The 13,746-nt window shown below is 47.5% G+C and overlaps 1 protein-coding gene across 2 annotated transcripts in view; it reads left to right on the forward strand.

Annotated features, from left to right (window-relative positions):
* The window catches only part of LOC135370650 (uncharacterized), a 40,718-nt gene that overhangs the window by 3,525 nt on the left and 23,447 nt on the right, over positions 1-13,746 (forward strand). The window lies entirely within an intron of this gene.

A 13,746-nucleotide genomic window follows, 5' to 3' on the forward strand; every position in this document is an offset into this window, starting at 1 on the left:
GATTGCCACCCCTCCATAGTCAGCTGCAACGTTGCGATGGGACCGTCCACCATGCGCCGTATGTGGGCTGTTTCGTCGCTTAACGTAGTAGTGGCTAGAAGGTGTGCCAAAGAAAACGTATAACAGAATATGAACCACGATCCCAGAGTGATGAACAATTCGTGGGGGCGCGGACAATAGACGAGTTCAGAAAATCCCAGTGCTCTTTGCGCACGCATTGCATCCTGGGCACTTACTGAGCGGGGCAACGAAGAATAATCCTTTACATTTCGCTTTAGCTGACCTTGACACGTCGTGGACAATGGAACGGTAGTGGAGAAATCGGAACACTTTCGAGGCCACCCGTTTCTTTCGTATTAGTAAACTCCCACAGTTCAAAGCGACGCTAAGCACTCTGGGATATTCTGAACTCGTCTATTGCTCACCAAACAACTGCTGAGACCGTGCAATTACTCACCAAACAACTTTTTAATTTTTTACGAGTTTTTATGCGATGTGAATTTATTTCGCGTTTATGGCGCCCATATACTTGACTTTTTGTCTTCTGTTTTTTTTTTAAAGCTTTTTAAGATTTCCTCTAAGGGATCTAGTAAATCCACCAGCGAAGAGGGTGAGGCGAGATGTCGCCCACTTGCGGGGGATCTGGAATAATCGTCTCCGTTGGGAACCTAGGTTAGAACGGGGGCCTAGGTTAGTTTTCAGAGGTTAGGTTAATTTAGGCTCGCTTTTGAGAGTTGATCATGCGGTTGGGAGGCTCCTCACAGCTGGGCACGCGTGCTGTAGCGCCGTTTGACAAAAACTACTTTTCTTGGTACACACAATATAAGAACGGTGAAAGAGGCGGTGAGCGATTGTCCGGCTTCAGCGGTTCTGTGGTGAGCAATTGTTCGGCCTCAGCAGTTTTTTGGTGAGCAATTGTCCTGGACCCCCATTCATGTGATCCCAATGGGGGTAGAATATCCAGAGGCAAATCGCACGCGGGGCATGATGGGAAGCAAGCGTATCGCACGTTTCATTTTTCATTCGGAACTGGGAATTTGGAACAGGGTTCCGGAGCATACCGACCCCCCCCCCAAAAAAAAAAAAGAAAAGAAAAGAAAAAAGACATTATTTTTGAGCGAACCAGAACGGAACGAAATACGAAACAAAATCTTATGCTCATGAGGGAAACCGAATATATGTTTTCGGTTCAAATGGAAAATTGAACTATTTGGCCTTCAAGGCTACCTGTCGCAAGACCTCAAGTGCGCAATACATGGCGTCCATGGGTGTTTGTGTAGGAAACTCCAGACTCCTCACATTACAACAATGTGCAAGAGCGCAAGACGGGCTCCTTGTTTAATTGTCGATAAGTTACGTGGTAGGACCTTCTAACCCCCCTTTCTGTTGGAAATAATAAAGGGGATTATTTTCGCTGCAATCAATTCTCCTTACACCATCTGAAACTGAATGGGTTCGAACCGGTTTCGAACCGTTATTTATTTTTATTTTTTTACTCCGGAACTGAACCGCTTTCTCTGAACCGAAACGAAAAACCTTTCGGTTTGATACTCTGATTTGAAGGAGTTTTTTCCGACGCCGAGGAAAATAACCGTTTTCCGTTTCTCTTTTTGTCCTGAGGCTTCGCATAAATACCTTCGCATACCCATTGTTGAGAGCTTGACAGGGCCGTTTCTCTGTGACGTCGGTTGCTCGAATAGAGAGGGTGGGGGGATTGTGAAAGTGGGAAGATTGAGCTCCTTGTTTGTGGTGCCGATACAGAGTACAAATCACGCTATAGCATGACACGCTATAGCAGTGAAAGGGACCACACCGACATGTGCTTAGGTAAGCCAGTCACGTGTTTGCAAGGCCGTACGGCACCATTGGCTGCGAGCGTGTCACTCTGAGAAAGGAATGCGTCGGAGCGGTGTTCCGTAAACTTTTGTCCAGCACTGTACAGGTGACGAAGGGTGGCCGAAATAACGGTGCCGTGATGTTCCACGTGAGGGTTGTCTGCCTATAATATGGCGACATGCACGTTCCGCAGGGTAGGACTGCGGATAATTTGAACCACCCGGGGTTCTTTTGACGTGCGCCGGAAATCTCCGACACACGGTAATGGAAGCAACGTTTACTACCCATACATTGCTGCCGTCCTCGGCCGGGATCGAACCCGCGATCTTGAGCTCAGCATTCATTCAGCCTACATTCAGGGTCTGACGAGAATACCTTCACAGTGACGTCGCCGCAACAGTCCCCTGAAATCAGCTTCATCTTCTTCAGCTTCGTACTTTTTGCAAGGTAACAACGTACCACGTTGTCTTCGGTATTGCTAGATTATCCCTAGCCAGGGATCACATCCAGTAGGTGACATCTGTCATCGACGATAATTCGATCTTTGAGCAGCATGAATAGGGGTTAACTTGAACACTAATGAAACAAAACTTCTAGGACAGGGTCCTTGTCTCTCGGTCTTCTTCGTGTGACTTGAGCACGTCCCAAATTCCCAACAGCCGACTAACGTAGTAGCCTGCCCGCAGTATAACGTAGCCCCGAAAATATTTCGGGAGGGAGGATCTATGGGAACTTTACATGGAGGAAAAGGAGGATTTCACCCTCGTTTTCTCTCTCTCTCTCTCATGTGCACTACCAAAGGTACGATTTCGGGGGCTTTCAAACCCCCCACTGGCTACCCCACCAGCTACCCCCATCCACCTCCCATCACTGCGACCCCTTTTGTGTGGCACAGTGACCTTTTTCAGTCAAGAAGAGCGGTCAAAATGTCCGAGATCAAAAGGCATTGAGAGGCCCAAGCCCGGCCCACGTCACATTCCTCGAGGCTTTCTTCTCGTACCAGCGAAATACCATTCTTCCCGTTATCTTCTAACCGTGCCCGTATGCGGCCACGTTTGAAGGACACAATCGTTTAAAAAACATAAATGAACTAGAGATAAACTGATGTTCTGAGGCTGGAACAACATAGAAGGGACTTTCATCCAGTGACTTTCATCTTTCATCATGAATGAACTGCCGATTCTGGAGGGATTGCGTGGAACTGTGGGTGTAAGGGGTAGTAAAGCAAGCTCCGCGAAACTCTGCGTCATTGAAGGTTTACCAGGGACAATGGAGCATGGACCGCATGGCACAAACATAGCTCTGGGCACAAATACCGGCCGAATTCCTCTGGCGGTCGCTCCTGTCAAAACCGCCATTATTTCCTGTCCACCACGTGATCCTCTCTAAAGTTTCGATTTAGGAACGCTTTGTTGCACGCGCTGCTCTCTGTGCTTTTATGCTTTTCCAAAGTCATTTACTCTTAAAATGTGAGCACCATTGCGGGAACAACGTTTTGTTAACGATAAGCTTGCGAAGACAAAATGCGTGATTGGGCCGGTCCCCGCCCTCCCCCCCCTTTTTTTTCTGTTTTTGTCATGCTGTTTTCATCCGCAGTGGGAGTGTCTTCGGGACTTGCCGATAGCGCCGCCACTGATGAAATCCGAAAACGGGCTTGCAGAGATGGCAAATTTTCGGGTGTCGAATTTTTGTGGAAAGATCGTGAAAGATCCTGTAGTTGTGACTGAAATGGGGTGTTGGGGCATTGGGGCATTGGGCTTTCTAATTAGCGCAAAAAAATACATTTCCTTGGAAATTTTTTGAGTTCAATTAAACTGATTAGACAATGCATAATGTAAAAACCACGAGACTAGGGAGCACGAAGGGACAGACATTCTCTAGTCTCGGGGTTTTTACATTATGCATCATCTTCACCAGCTCGCTTGCTTCCTAGCCATTTTTTTAATTAGACAAGTTAATGAGGTACACGGATGGAAACCACCTGTTTGGGCGGCAAAAACCTTCACAAGTATTCAGAAGATTTCTTATTTTTATCTTAAGTACAGTTTTTTAAATAATTAGGGGTCACTCTTAAGTGAAACTCCCTGTATACAGATAGGGCCGCAACGAAGCGAAGACATCGCTGCTCGGGAGTCTCTCATATACGTTTCTCCCGCTGCAACTTGCCACATCCCACAACGGCAGCGACAGGACGTTTGATGGACCCTTTTCACATTGGCATTGTATCCTAGCGGCTCTCCAGCGAACCACCCTCGGCGCGCGCGCCAGAACAAACCCACGTGTGCAGCACAAAGGACCAAAACCGGATTGGAGTGGGACCGACGAGCTCGCGTCGTTCGTGCGGTATCCCCTCTTCTGTCGTCAGAGCTGTTTATAGAGAGAGTTTGGCCAGTAGGAGGAGCCTAACTCGAACCGCGTCATGCGACTTCACGGCTGAACGACCTCCCTCGCCGCGCTCTCTTGTCCAGTCGTCAACCGGTCGCCGACGCCATGTTGATGCAAAGCGTCGTTCACGATGCAAGGGGAAGGACACGTGCGTACCGCGTCCTCCGAGAACCCTTCGTTTTCGAATCCTCTCAGTTTGGTAATAAAGCCCCCATTTCACAGGCGCCTGTGGGTCATAGTCGGCGATGTTGGTAGATTACATTGAGCGCGACAAAAGTACCGGTCGGTGGACTGCATAAAATGGCTCCTACCTGCTGGCTGATAAGCGGATTTTGCTTGGATTCAGGATTTTTGGGCGGTGCAACGGCGACTCTGACGTCGAAACGGGCTCCGCCCGCGAAGCGGAAAAAGATGGCCAAACTCTCTCTATATACGGCTCCGTTCTGACGTCCCCATCTGGCGCCATCTATTGAACATGGAGATAACCTTGTCCGGCGCACTCAAGATCATGCGCATCAGCCGCTCCATAGTTGACAGATCGTGCGCGTGGGCAGCGAAACCGCTAGTTGTAACTCAAATTCAATTCAATGACAAAATAATTTGACGCAAACTTCATCGAAATATTTTGCACTGTCACACCGAGCTTTGTTTCCTACCTCTGTGCTCCGACCATAATGAGGAGGGACGCGGCTTTTAGGACGAATAATGACGCGGTGCACTGGCGCGTATTTCGCAACGTTAAACCGTTGCTATTTTTTCAAACGTAAGCACCGATAGGAGCATATCTTGCGTGAGCCTGAAACCGAAACCTCTTCTAATACTTCCGACAACGAGCATCTGAGACCTCCTCAAGCCGCTAATCGCTCTGGTCTGACACACTGTTATACGATACCACCAGCATCGCGCAGTCATTAGCAGCCACGGTCGTTTGTTTTCTTGCTTTTTTCCTATTCGCTGTTTTTCATTCGATAACTGCAAGCGACGATGGAAGGAGCTCCAAGCTGTTTCGCTCCCTTGGCGGCTTGGCAGAAACTGTTTGAACTTTCCCCGCTTTCTTTTCACGCGAGTTATCGTTTTTGGATCTCGCTGCGTGACGTCATGAGAACGACTCAAAGTGCACTGCCAACACCACTAGAAGGTCTGTTCATTGCCTCCTTTCCCTCCTTCGCTACGTAGACATATAAAGTTAGAATTCGTGTGCTACTCCGATTCACCGTTCTGCGAATTCAAGAACACGCAAATGATTGCAGCTCGCTGAAAACACGATCCTCATTGGCTGACTCTTATTGTTACGGCATGACGACGAGGGGTTGAGGAGGAGTTACACGTTTTATATACAAGTTGACGCGGTGCGTAGCAGAGTCCCATAATTTTGCAAGGCCCAATCCCGAAGATTTGAACAGTAAACGTTGTCATTCGAAACAAGAGTTGATGTGTGACAACACAATTCTGCTGCCTTTGGCGGCAATTCTACCACTTCGTGTTTGCGTATATGCATCGAAATACAGGGTGCCTCACATAAGACTGGCCGAAATTTTTATTAAAAAAAAAAAAGCTGTGAGAGCAGCATAGATGTTGTTTTTGCGGTTGGGTTCTATGGCCAGGCGAACATCCTTTCGAAGAAAGTGTGCAACTCCAAGATGACTTAATTACCTAAAATTCATTAATTAACTTTTTAATTAGGGGATTTCGGGGAAAAGCGAGATGGCAGATTGAGAGACTATCCTAGTTGCAACGCAATTTTACATTTAATAAATCCTGAAACACGCACGTGCGTTAATATATCCATCCCCGAATTTCGATATGCTAATGAGCCGAAACCGAAACCGCGGTGACCGGGAACGCGTGCAGTACACGTCAGAGGGCCACGTGATTTGGAGCGGTGGAGATAATTGAAGTAGATGTCGCTCAGCTGTCCAGATAACCTGCTTTCCGGCCCAGATAAGCCTCCGTCAGTGTGGGTGCGATGCGGTCCTCACGAGCGCTTTTTTCGGTTTCGGCTCATCTGCATCCCAAAATTCGGGTATGGATATTTTAGGGCATGTGCGTGTTTCAGGATTTTTTAAATGTGGAATGGTGTTCAACGAAGATAGTCTCTCGATGTGCTATCTCGCTTTTGCACGAAATTTCCTAATTAAGAATTTAATTAATGAGTTTCAGGTAATGAGTCATCTGGTAGTTACATATCTCTCTTCCTGAGGATGTCTGCCTGGCCGTAGAAATCAACTGCAAAAACAACGTCTATGCTGCTCTCGTAGTTGTTTCATAAACATTTTGATCAGTCTTACGTGACACACGCTGTATATCGGTTGCAATGTGAAGCTGGACAAAGCGCGCAGTTCAAGAGATCAGCGCTGGACAGTACTGTCTTCGAAGTTCGATGTGACTTTTCCTTGGAGTGAAAACAGGGGGTCGCGTTGTTCACGTTTCTCCCGTGTTGTCTTTCGTATAGTCTTTAGTAGTCGTCGTCCGGGCCTCTATCAGACGAAAGACGAGGGGTGACCAATGACGAGTTTTTAACGCATGGTGGTTTTCCTTCTCTCCGCACCGTGACTCAGAGACGGTACTCTCAGCATCAGACGTTTGGTGCACGCGCATATTCTTTTATAATAATGTTATAAACCGTCTTTTTTCTGTTGTATTAGTTTGTTTAGGAAGTTACATAATGGAAAAGAGTGAATCATTATCAATTACAGAGACTGTCGCGGCGTTTTATAATTGTTGTTCAAATCGCCTCCATTCTTGTCGTCTGCTCGTCTGTGGAAGTTCGCGCGCTTTTCAGAGCCTCGCGGGCAGGACCTACTAAATAAATATAGTTATGGAGACTTCTCACCTTATCCAGTGTGTGGTTATTTATCCATCATTCAAACATTGTAACCCTGCATGCGTAGCAGTAAAAGAAAAATACGCAACAGAGCGAAAAATCGCATCTTTCGTTGCATTGCATCGCCTACATTACCACAGAAACAACAGAGGGCTTCGCGCGCCACCTAGCGGGAGCGCCGCCAACTGTTGTTTCAGTAACACTCTCCGTAGGAGGTGAGCCGGATGGTTAGGTCTGCTCTTTATTTAGTAGGTCCGGTCCTGCTCGCGGGACAGCGGCTCCCTCGTAATTGTAAGCCAAAGCAATAGCTTTTGAGACCAGCGTGTCTTCTCGCCGTACACTACAAACGCAGTGAATTGAAAACACATGTTTCTCAAACGCGTGAAGTTGGCCTTTCATTCCACAGCGCCCGTTATATGCTCGCCTTATTTACTTCCTGGAACTTTACGCACACATGTGTTGTTTACATTTCCGCATTTGCCTCTTCCTGCTTGCAGAAGCGAACGAAGCACGCACATATGGCACGCAGTACAACGCGAAAACATTCTGATGTACCTGTTCACTCGATAAATTGAACAACGTTGAGTCCACGTAAGATTTAACGACGCGTTTACGGTGTGTCCTATACACAGGATGCTGCACATTGCTGGCTCACACAGCTCTTGCACGAACAGAACGAACACGTGACTTTCATCCGGGACCTCGTGACCCGTTCTTCCAAAAGCAGTGTCCACTGCACTGCTGAACGCATCGCGAAATCTACGGAATTCACTGGATGCTACGCGCTCGCTTATTCCTGTACGATAGCAAAGGCAGCATGAAGATGTGCCATGTTTGCCCGCAGCACCGTGCCCGCAGTGACCAAGCGGGAGCCGAAAGACGAGAATTCTTTCGTCTCTCCCTCGCGACGACCATGCATATGATCACGACGAGTCTGTCGAAAAAGTGGCGAACAACCCAACTTTCGCCGCGGGAGACGATGCGTGCCACGTGACCGCTCCGTTGTCATGGAGACCAAAACGAAAGACTACATAGGAGTAGGGTTGCCACCAGGCCGGTATTATACCGGCAGGGCCGGTTATTTGGTCGCTCTGCCGGCTGCCGGTAGAAAGGTGATACCGGCCGCCTTTTGCCGGTATTTATGGCTCAAGACCTTTCACGTCGACTTTTTCGGGGTATTCCCTTCAACATTCCACTACGGCTGAATAAATCTGGAACACAGACTCAACTCCGCAGTCATCAGTCATTGTCTTAGTTATTCATTACAGTCTTGCCTTCGGAGGGGACAAGAGCATGAGGTTGTGCAAAGCTGTTGGTGGATGTGTCGAGCCAGCTAGAACTTAGGCTGTATACAACCATCATGAGATTTTTCGTCCGCAAAGAAGGGCTTGTCTGCGCTGAGGCGTTTTTCAACGTGAGTGGCAATCCAGTCCGGTTGCTCCAATACAATCCAGTGTGACGTTCATGCCTGTTTATAGCAATTTCTAACATCAATAATCCTGCCCCACACAGGAGCATTATGTTCCCTCGTATTTGAGCGAGCACGCTCGCTCTTTCCCTCTCTGTGCTTGTCCATCCCTCACCTGCTTGCCCTTTCCCTCTATTCCACCTCTTCTCCATCAGCCGCTATTTTTCACTGCGAAATGTGGCAACCCTATAACATGGGAGAGACCACGTGCACTACGCGCCCCAGGCTGAAACGACAAACGACAGGCTCGCAACGAGGGGGTGCTGGCGCACGCCCGATAGTGGCGGCGCCAAACAAGTGCTCGAGCGGCGCCAGTCCAGTATGGTGACATTCCTTCGTGATACCCGCACGGTACCCACAGTGCAACCGTACTCACCTTACATGTCACTGTACTCCCTCGTTTTCCCTCTTTTCCCCTTTTCTTTCTTTCTACCGAGTGATCTTTTTTTCTTAATTTTTTCATGGCGTTTCTTGGAATTCTCTCTGCTTTCCACTTCAGTGGTCACACTCGTAAAAAAGGGACGGTCTAACGAAGGCGGAACCAGGCCAGCCAAAAATATCCCGTGTGGACGCAGGGGGTCGTGCGAAGACGTGTGGGAATGTTACTTTACTTCGAGGCTGTTCATGTTTGAACCCGTGTACGTGTACAGATGCAATATTCTATCCACCTTTCGATTGGTGATCTAGGGCCCTCGGACCACATAATAGCTGGACGCGGGTGTCGGGTGAGCCTCTTTGCGGATACAGTGCGTATTGGAAGCCGGCAAACGCTCGGAGTCGTTCCACGCAGTAAAGTTTCTTCCGTTGTTGCTGGAAGGTGGTCCGTTGATGTGCTCACAGATCGGAGATATTCCCAAGAGACGTCCGACAGGCGGCATTCTCGAACAATAACTGTGCTTTATTTACATAGTTATTTACATAACTGTATACGAGACAATACTATAGCGACTGAAGTCACGGGGCTTTCGCCTCGTCTTCATCAAGTCGTTGCGGCTTCCACCAGACGGATTTTCGTGTGTCCTCCGCTTAAAAGGGTGACATTTGAGACACAACACCCCGCCAGCAAACACCAATCCCAGAAGCCCGGTTCAAACGTCTCCAACTCATGGTTGGCCTAGTTTGAATTTAGAACGAACCAGGCACCTCCTAATTGTCCGCCCACTACTCGGTATTTATGGGTAACGGACCAAGCTGTCAAACCGTGCACCATGCAACTTTGGACAGTGCATCTTCCTTGGCCCACTCTACTGATTTATTGCCAGCGAGCATCTGGTCGCGAAGACCCCCTGAGGCGTCAAGTGTCCCCCGTCCAACGCGCCTTCCCCGAATCTCTGTCGGGTGGCTATTCCACTGCGGTGGAAATGTACAATATTTGCAAGGTCTCTAAAATGTACAACTCTTACACACGCTCATGTTCGTTGGGGAGGGCTTCGATATTCCCGGCTGCGAGATTCCCTAATTCCCGATTTCACTGTCTCGAAACAAAGAAAACGCTCGAGTGTTTCGTAAGATGACATGTCGTGTTTAAAAATCCGACCTCACTATTTAACCACTCAAATTCACGGGTTCCGATTGTCTGTCCAAGCACTGGCGGATCCGGGGGGGGGGGGGGGATCGCCCCCAAGAAAAGTATTTACATTGGATTTCCCTCCCCTCCCCATTATGCCCCCTGTGTCCCTGTCATTTTAGGGAACGAAAGCCGCATCGGCAGACTTGTACACGTTACTTGACAAAGGTAATTGGTTACCGTTACTATTACTCTTGTGTCGCAAGTAATTTTGTATCGTTCCAACTTATACTCGGCTAAAATTATAATAAAATAATGGCTAAAAAAAGTAAGGCGTACCTTTGAACGTTGCTTTCGATAACAATAAGTCATATGGCTAATAAAAGTTCGTGATATTACACGTATACCTTGACGCTCTTCCTGTGATTGGAGTTCGTCGCCAGGAGGAACGACACTTTCTTATGAGCTTTTCTTTATGTAAACACATTATTCATTTAAACAAGACACTGTTTTCGTCTTTTGTCTCTATCACCATGAACATTTCTCAAACGCTGAAGCCATGGCGATTAATCGACATGGCAGTGTTGAAGAGGAAGGAAGGCTGTGGTGGGGCCTGTGGGGTTGGTTTCGTGTATGAGTAAAGCTTAGTCGAAAAGTAATCGATTACTTGTTGTAACCGGTTACTCAAAATTGTGACCAGACTACTTGAAAAATTACTTGCTGGGAAAACGAATCGATTAGTTGCAAAATTACTCGAGAAAGTAAAAGATTAATAAGAACACTATTACTTGTAACGCGTTACGTACAAGTCTTTTTTTAGCGGCCGTTAGGCTTAGCAGGGCGGACACGACGGGACAGCCTTTTGGTTAGTTTATTAGGTTGGTTAGGTATTCGGTGTTTGTATTTGCATGTCCCGATAGTCAAAGTTCGCTGTTGGCATTTTCCTTCGCGCGACTGTGCATTTTACAGCCAGATAACATTTATTTCCAGCAGTTTATTTTGCAACGGGGATTTCGATCACATTATTTCGAGGTACACCCATGTCGAACAAATATTAATGACCCCCACGTAGACAATTTGAATGTTTTTGAACCGTTACTTGAACCCGTAACAGCAATCTTCAATCGGTTCAGTTCCAAGATGGCGGCATCAATATCAGTTCGGTTCAGCCGAATGCGGTAGATGATTGGCGGAACACTTTGAGTCACGTGGTGTCACTGGCCCTATCGAGCTACGGATATAGTGGTTGGCTGTATGAAGCTATCGCTTTTAAAACCGCCAGTGAAGTCACCGCAGCGAAAGCGCTTGCTGTCAAATTCAGTCATAAAAAAAAAGAAACTTGTGCAGTGACGTCACGTTTTTGTCACGTGACTCGGGAAACCATATAGTCACAGCAGAAGGGCATGCCGTTAATTGTTGCGTTATACGTGCAATTTACGAGGGGATGTTGCCTCATTCGGGCCACAGTATGGCGCCTGCGACGCATCCCCATGTGTTTCCGAGTCACGTGGCTCAAAGGCTGCGCGTGACGTCATGTGCACGAGCCTCATTGGCTACGAGTTCACGTGAAATATATTGCATGGTCACCACTGTGGCGTCGCACACGATCATAGTCGTCTCGCGACGTGAAGTCACGACTTATCGATTATCAATCAATATTGACTCTGATGTTTACAACAACAAATAATAAGTGATGACGATGTAGTGAGATGTTTCGCCGCTGAGGCCGCACCCTATCCCATTGCTTGATATTTGAAGCAACAACAACAATAAATGGAGAAGTGATGATGACATGGATGGTGATATTTACAAGAAAGCACGTAACATTGCTTTCTTATAGCTCTGGTTTGGTCACGTTGAACGTTGATTCGAAGTTACGTGTTCTCTATCTTGGATGACTGTATGGACTGGCTGCGGGACCTTGTCGGGCCAGCAGCCTTTCGTCTCGGAGTCAAACCAGATGTATTCTGAAAAAAAGTCGAAAAAAAAGAAGAAAAAGGAATAAGAATAACGAAAAACCGTATAATAAACTGACCTACATCTGCGACCTCTTTACTGTTCGTTCTGGCGCGCATCTCGCGGATCGAGTTGCATCGTTCCGGGAACTTGAGAGAAGGACTTATATTTATGGACCAGTATTGTACTCCAACACACCCGTTTGTTTCTTTACTGGCCGTACGCAAAAAAAAAAAAAAAAAAAAAAAAGAGCGAAAAACACACCCACGTGACAATAACGGACCCCGTCGAAGTTCGAAGAAGCGGATCGTAAAAAAAAAACAGCCCTCACCATTCTTCGCGAAAAGAACGCTTCTGGACTCCGTCTCTCATCGCGGCCCGTAACTCAATACGTCGCGCATGAATGTAGAAGTTGAGGGAGAGAAGACTTCGTTGCGGCCCAAAATTTACTGCCTGTATAGCGGGCAAGGCAAACACTTGTTGCTTTCCTTCTTTCCCTAAAACCGTTTTGAGCCCGCAAACGGAACATTCTCGGCGTTGTTTTACTGACAGTCGATAAGAGGGGATTCACAGAGAAGCAGATCGGGGTTTCGAAGCGACATCCACGCCTCCCGCGCGGCGATAGCCAAGTAAGACGATCTCAACCTATTTCTCCCGTTTTTAATCCACTTTCCTTCTGTGGGCGTCACGATTGCTTGCCTTCCCAAATCGGTTTCGATAATGAGGTGAAGCCAACTTTACAAATGGTGACGCCTGCTAAAGGTGTGCTGAAAGTTTCGTGCGCGATCGCTTTACGCGCGGAAGGAAGCAAGGTGATCACATTGCGCATGCGTGCAACGCAAAGTCATGCTCGGCACGCGCTATTTCATTGCACGCGTAGAGCGACTGCGTACGTACGCAGGCGGTGCTATAACGCGTTGTTTCGTTGATGCCATGTTCGTGAGGTTTCGATGTTCTGTGTTTGCGGCTAGGTTTAAAGGGTGGGCGTTATCAGAACAGGCGTGACTGTTCGTAATTTTTAGTGCATTCAGAAGCTTGGTGTGTTTCAGTTGAGTTAAATAAATAAATAATAATAATAAAAAAAAACTTCGTCTCGCGTGGCTGTTAACGTTGGATGAGTGGCTCACTGGCGTACAAGAGCTGAGCCTTCAGATCAATTACCAAGCGATACAAACAGCGTTAACGCGGCCGGCGGGAATCCGCTCAAGTGTGTCGTGTCGTCTGCAAAAAGGAGAGAAACACTTGCAAAAAAAAAAAAAAAAAAAAAGGAGAGAAAAAAGAAACTAGTTTCACGATACCTTAGCTTGCAAAGCACGATTATTATTCGATGATAGTATCTCTTTCTAAGTCTTGGTTGTTTCCCGTAACCGCTCTGCATGCGAGTCATTCTCTCATGCAGCGATTATCAGCCGTTTTTTGCTCGTTGCATTCACTTCTGCCGCTTCAAAGCGTTATCCCCCCATATTGCGTATTACACACGTAACAACTGAAAGTGTTTCCCATTTTCCTGAACGGAGTCTTGTATATGTATCTTGAGTATATACCAGCGGCACGTTGGCGGTAGCCAAGGTCGTGTTGAAGACTTGGAAGGTGGTGGGTTCGAATCCCACCACCGGCTGTGCTTTCTGAGGTTTTCCTTGGGATTTTCCGAAGTCTTTCCAGACGAATGTCGGCACATAGTTCCCCCTGAAGTCGGCCCAGGACGCATACTAACTCCCCACTGTCCCCCACTCCTTCCTGCTGTCCTCTCTCCATCTGTCCCCATCTGTA

Source organism: Ornithodoros turicata, chromosome 10, assembly GCF_037126465.1.
Source record: "Ornithodoros turicata isolate Travis chromosome 10, ASM3712646v1, whole genome shotgun sequence".
NCBI lineage: Eukaryota > Metazoa > Arthropoda > Arachnida > Ixodida > Argasidae > Ornithodoros > Ornithodoros turicata.